Source organism: Camelina sativa, chromosome 1 (assembly GCF_000633955.1).
Source record: "Camelina sativa cultivar DH55 chromosome 1, Cs, whole genome shotgun sequence".
NCBI lineage: Eukaryota > Viridiplantae > Streptophyta > Magnoliopsida > Brassicales > Brassicaceae > Camelina > Camelina sativa.
Window position 1 is genome coordinate 16,539,256 of NC_025685.1, and position 6,977 is coordinate 16,546,232.

Here is a 6,977-nt window from a genome sequence, read left to right on the forward strand (position 1 = left end):
AACCCTTTAAGGGTTTTGATGATCATCAAAGAGTTTTCGAAAACATAATTATGATACCATATATTTTCCGGGATAAGCTCTTCAAGCATCCCATGAGATGTATTTCAAGTCATCATATAACATCAATTTTTATTGATATATGGTACTTTAACAAAACATGGCGCGACACACCATTTTGTTATATATCATTATACCCTTTTAATGCTTGGACCACTAGTCAAAAAATTACTTGTCTATTATACGAGTTTATATAGACTTGACTACCTCTTTTATTGGCCAATATATATCTCTATATGCTCACAGAACGGAGATTTATGATCCTCATTAATTACATTACGTGATATATTATTTTTATTGTCGACATTATGTCTTTGGTTCCATATTTTTCATAATGATATAGTTAATCGAGATCTCTTTAATCATTATATAAATGATTTTATTCAGGTACCTGATTTCGTTATTAACCATATCAATCAGTTTCTCTACTCCTCTTGAGGAGTATCTTGCTCCTCTTTAGGAGTCTATTTGCTTCTATCTAGGAGTTTATTAGCTCTTCTTAAAGAGTCTATCTACTCCTCTTTAGGAGTTCATTTGCTTCTCTTTTGATATTATAATCCTTTTTTCAATTTGCTCCTTTTTTATTTTTGAGGATTTTATTTATCTTAGGAACCAAAGTAGTCTATCACGTTTCTTATGTATCATAGACTTGTATGTCATCCGTCAGAGACATATTTTTATTGGAGCATTTCTAGATAGGATGTGAGATTTCTCAGAACTACAAGTTCATATTCCTTTATGTGAGGATCAATAATTATAGGAAAGGGCCTTTGTTAACATGCTTTATAGTTTCCAACGAATAGTGATGCAGTCTCCCCCTTCATCATTGACATTCTTAATCGAGGTCAATCTTTTGCGTGTTATTTGCTGCCTCGTTAAAAACCTTGTCATGGAAAAACCCAGTGGGATAAAAACCATGATAAGAGAAAAAGAGTGCAGCCACGCAAATCATCATATTCTCTCCCTTTGTAAGTAACTCTGCTACATTGTTACTTGAGTTGATGGATTGTCTATCAACTTCTTTATCCTTCTCGAATTCTTGAGTGTAAGAGATGAATATATCTTGTCTTGTTGTTCTTGGTGTAGCTTCCTTTGTTTTGGGTGACATATGCAACAAAGTCTTCAAACAGAGTTGTTGCCTTTTGGTTGCCTCTTGTTAATGGGTCTCAGTCAGCATTAACTAATTGATGATGATCGAACCCTCAGTTCGAAGTTCTTCGGCAACATGTTGTGAGGCTCCAATCTTAGGCATGTAACTACTGGTTGACGTTCGGGCATCATCTGAGCCATTATGGATTCTCGATATAGAATATGAAGATCAATTATTTTGGCATGACTTGAAAAACGACAGCCAAAGTCTATCACTGAAACGTTGTGAAGTCGTTGTTTTGCGATATATCTTTATTTAGATCCGATATAAATATTCCATCTGCAAAAAAAACTAGACCAAACTCAGGGTTTCTAAAATCTAATAAGCCCAATTTAATCATACCTTTGCAATAGAGGATACGTTTTGACTCATCTCAAAATCTACTCATAGAGAATGAGTTATATGTTGCAAAAAGATTAGTAGAAAATGCTTATGCAAAATTCATAACATATATAAATGCTCGTCAACATTTATACATGATCTTAAATGACTTTATATATATATATATATATATATGACTTCCTTTAGAAGTTATTGGTATAACATCTATTTCGAAAGATGTTTTATTCAAAATAACCCATTAAAGGTTTTGATGATCATCAATGAGTTTTCGAAAACATGATTATGATATCATATATTTTCCGGGATAAGCTCTTCAAGCATCCCATGAGATGTATTTCAAGTCATCATATAACATCAATTTTGATTGATATAGGGTACTTTAACAAAACATGGCGCGACACACCATTTTGTTATATATCATTATACCCTTTTGATGCTTGGACCACTAGTCAAAAAATTACTTGTCTATTATACAAGTTTATATAGACTTGACTACCTCTTTTATTGGCCAATATATATCTCTATATGCTCACAGAGCTGATATTTATGATCCTCATCAATCACATTGCGCGATATATTATTTTTATTGTCGACATTATATCTTTTGTTCCATATTTTCCATAATGATATGGTTAATCGAGATCTCTTTAATCATTATATAAATGATTTTATTCAGGTACCTGATTCGTTATTAACCATATCAATCAGTTTCTCTACTCCTCTTGAGGAGTATCTTGCTCCTCTTTAGGAGTCTATTTGCTTCTATCTAGGAATCTATTAGCTCTTCTTAAAGAGTCTATCTACTCCTCATTAGGAGTTCATTTGCTTCTCTTTTGAAAGTATAATCCTCTTTTCAATTTGCTCCTTTTTTATTTTTGAGGATTTTATTTATCTTAGGAACCAAAGTAGTTTATCACGTGTCTTATGTGTCATAGACTTGTATGTCATCCGTCAGAGACATATTTTTATTGGAGCATTTCTAGATAGGATGTGAGATTTCTCAGAACTATAAGTTCATATTCATTTATGTGAGGATCAATAATTATATGAAATCTCATCCATCAACTTTTTGCATTTGATTTGCAATATATATCTTAAATAGTGATCTGTTGAACTTTTGAACTTTTAAGTTCATATTCATTTGTTTAAAAAGATCCAAAACTATTCGATAATTCTCCCATAATGATGGAGAATTTTATCATCCAACATGATGATATGCAAATCTTGCAATAGACACATCTCTCATAAGATGGCTTTATATTAATAGAGCGGTGACTCATCTCCCGCATCTATATATTTCATCCTCTGTGGATAATATATTTTATGCAGTGTGGAGAAGCATTTAAAATATATATCACACACCCATAAAATTCAAAATGAGAAATATTTGATCTCCAACCATGAATATATAAAATGGGAGAAATATTACTTTCAAACTGTTGGCCTCATATATAATATTTATTACATACAAAACTGCATGTTTCATGTAAAAAACATGGAGATTAAATTACCATGAATCGTTTTGCAATATTTTGGAGTTGCACTATGAACGATTTATCATAGCTCATTTCAAGAGTAAACATCATAGATTTTCACTTTATCACATGCGACATATATATGTGATAAACTAAAGGATAAGACTTCACCAAAGTTATATCGCTCTGGGTTATCAAATTCACCAAAGTTTATCGACTTATTGTCGATGTGGGATTTCTTTAATTCTCCCCCTTCAGATGATAACTCTTGGAGTTCATTCATTTCGTACTGAATCCCACTTTAGGATCAACAACATACCGATTTCGGTTATGTCTATTATCTTAGATCATTATAAGATATGAGATTAGTATTACCTCTTCTCAAGATGATGAATTTTATATTCACCTTTGACCGAATCTTATTTTTAAATCGGTTATATTTGGGGTTTAATTTGGGGATTTATTAAAAGAAATCAAATCATATATATATATATATATATATATATATATATATATAATGAGCTTGTTAATCCAAAAGGATGGTGAATGGGCCAACACTATATGATTCTGGAAGCATAGCCTACTACAGAATTAAGGAGGAGGTATATAACCATCGACTCCATAAACAATAAATATAAATTTAAATGAATTTAAATAAATTTAAATAAATTCAACATAAATTAGATATTACCTGAAATATGAATGAAGTGCAGTGCTTACAACATCATGAAATGTGAATGGGGACATTCAATACTTTTAAAAGAACTTTTTTTCCTCTGAACAAATTCTCAATGATTTTTAATATCATTGATTGACCGGGATGGCTTGACCAGTAATGCTATACATGAAGCATAAAAGAATTTCATATTTACTATTATTTTGCCATCTTTGTTTTTGCATGATATAATCATAAACATGCATGTCTCCAATATGGCTGATCTTGCGATACAATATTTATTTATAGTCTCAACATAATAATTCTCTAAAGACAAAATGTCTTTGAAACTCCATGAGTTTCTGTGAGACTTCGGAGAATGCTAGACATCGAAATTTATGAATCTGATGTCTTTGGATGTCGAAAGACTAACTCTTCTACACCTTCCAAGTTCCAATTATGTTTGCACTGTCTATGATATACTGATATGTGCTTCATATATTCTCATAAGAGAAATAAATTTTTTGATTATAAAGATACCTTATTGTCTTTAAATCAAATTTTCTTTAAATCTTATATAACACATAGAATTCTTCTTTACGAATAAAAAAATTTAAAGAAACAAACATATAAAATTTTGAAAATAGAATAAGAATTTCATAGGCATAACTTTTCTTTGATCGTAGAGTAGCCAGAGCCTATCATTTATAATGATCAATCCGGAAAAGACAAAGCTTTTCATTTGATCATGAATGAGGCAGAACCTCTATACGTATAACGATCAATCCAGAAAAGACAAAGCTTTTTGTTTGATTATGAATGAGACAGAACCTCTATATGTATAACGATCAATCCGGAAATGATATAGCTTTATATTTCATCGTATAGAAGGCAAAGTCGATCTTTCCGGAAAAGACATAGTCTTTTGTTAGATCTGGAAGGAGACAAATCCTACCATATATAACGATCTATCCAAAATTGTATAGCTTTATATATGATCGTAAAGGAGGCAGAACGTACCATATATAACGATCTATCTATCCAGAAAAACATAGTTTTTATTTGATCGTGAAGGAGGCAAAGCCTTCCATATATCTAACGATCTATCTGGATATGATTTAGCTATAGATGTGATCGTAAAAGAAGCAACGCCTACAACTTCTGATGATCAATCCGGGAAAAGGCATAATTTCATAATGTCTATAATATTTATGTTCTATAAACATATATGGAAACAATATAAATTTACTTACCTCACAAAAGCTCCAGCGGTAAAGACATCGTGATGATAATGTGTTATGAACTATAACTATATTACACCTATATGTGTATATAATATTCTATAAATCAAAACAAGAAATACTAAAGAGAGGGAGGAGAGGCTACCAGAGTAGAGGAGAGTAAAAAGCATTATATTATTATTATCTCTCTTTCTTATATTTGTACAACTCTTATTTATACTGGAATAAAGAAGTTATGAGTCATACCACTTATTAACTTGGTAATAACATATGTAAAGGTGTAATGACATGTGTTGATGAATTAATCACACTTGTTTTACAACAAATTTGTTATTGTTCTGATATGATACTATTTGTTTTCCATTATTGTGGCTTTACATATTTCAGTTTTAAAAATTAGAGATTATTAATGATAGTATCTTGATTAATCGCATAAAAGTTAAATATATTTAAATGGGTTAAATGGGATAAAAAAAACCTGTCATACTTAAATCATTAAATGGGTAAGGTTATATTGGTATAAAACTTAAATGGGTGTGTATGGGTTTACAATTAAATGGAGTGGGTTTATACTTTATATAGATGGGTTTACCCAAATTAACATCCCTAGCAAGATAGCTCATCCCAACTAAAATAACTTATTATTTGTAGTATGTCTACTTTTTTTCTTTTGCCTCTCATATCATAATTTGCAATTAAAGTGCATATTTATTTGGAAGAAATGGAGGTTTTAACTACAATGAAACGAGTTTTTGGTGTGAGCTCATTAGAATTCAAAGATCCATAAACCAAGAAGAGCAGAAAAATCTTAACTATTCATGTCATTTTCCTTATTAATTTTAAAAAAACATTGATATTAACTCAAAATCATTTTTTTCTGATTCAAAACCCATAGTCCATTTGAAATTAAGATGTACTTAACCACTTCATGAAAGTGTGCTCTTGACCAATTATCCATCTTCTTATAATTAAAAGAGAAGTACATTTGAAAAAATGTCCAAAATGTCCAAAATGTCTAGCCTATTTACTAAAATTGTCACTGAATTAGACATAAAGGAAGGAGTTTCTCGAAATTGAAAAGGGTAAATTCGTCCAAAATCTTATAAAAACGGTTACCGGACCCGTTTTTAGAAGATCCGTGCGTTTTTACAATAACCCGACCTGTTGCAACACGGGCTCAGGCGAAATAGTTCATCTCTGACGCAAAAAAAAAGAGAAGAAATCGGCCCAACAAATTGACATTAATTTATATATTTAAATCAGCCCAATATTTGAAACACAACGAATATTTTTGCCATTTATCCTAATACCTTAAACGCAAACTTTGCACCATTTATTACGATATCCCAAATTGTTAGCAGAATATATTGTAACTTTCCCTTAATTAAATCTACAAATCCAGTCTTCACCCAAAGACATAAAATTGATACGGTTTGATTAACCATCTAGGATTTATTTATATGTGGCCATGAGCAGCCATCTTTTTAAGAACACACTATGGATCTACCAACTGATTTGCTAGGCCAAGATGAAACGGGTATGACGTGTTGGGAACAGTAAGCCTTCTTCTTCTCACAACTCTCTGTCTCTCTGTCTTATGTATTATACTAAAAGCAGAGCTGAGCTTCTTATGTGTCGCTAAATCTACTTATGGTTTCCAATTTTTCAGAATATTTTGAATATAATAACAAAGAGAATTCGCAACAATTCATAGGCTCCAATGATAGTGACACGTTTGAAGCATCGAGCAAGATGAATGGGAAAGGTTAGTCAAACTTCAAAAAATTATGTGCTGAAGTATATAAAATGTTTTGTGTTCAGTTTTTATGAGTTGGCCCTGTTTGTTTGCTCATTTGAATGGTTCATCTAAATGAACCATCCAGATGTTGTTCGTTTTTCTTTAAAAATGAGCACCATCCAAATGAATCATCTTAATTTTAACGAATCTCTAACTTTCAGGCAAAATTTTGAAACTCATTTGGATGATTCTAATTGGACAATTTGAATGGAGTTGGTTCATCTAAAAATATCAAATAAAAATATACTATTATAATCCA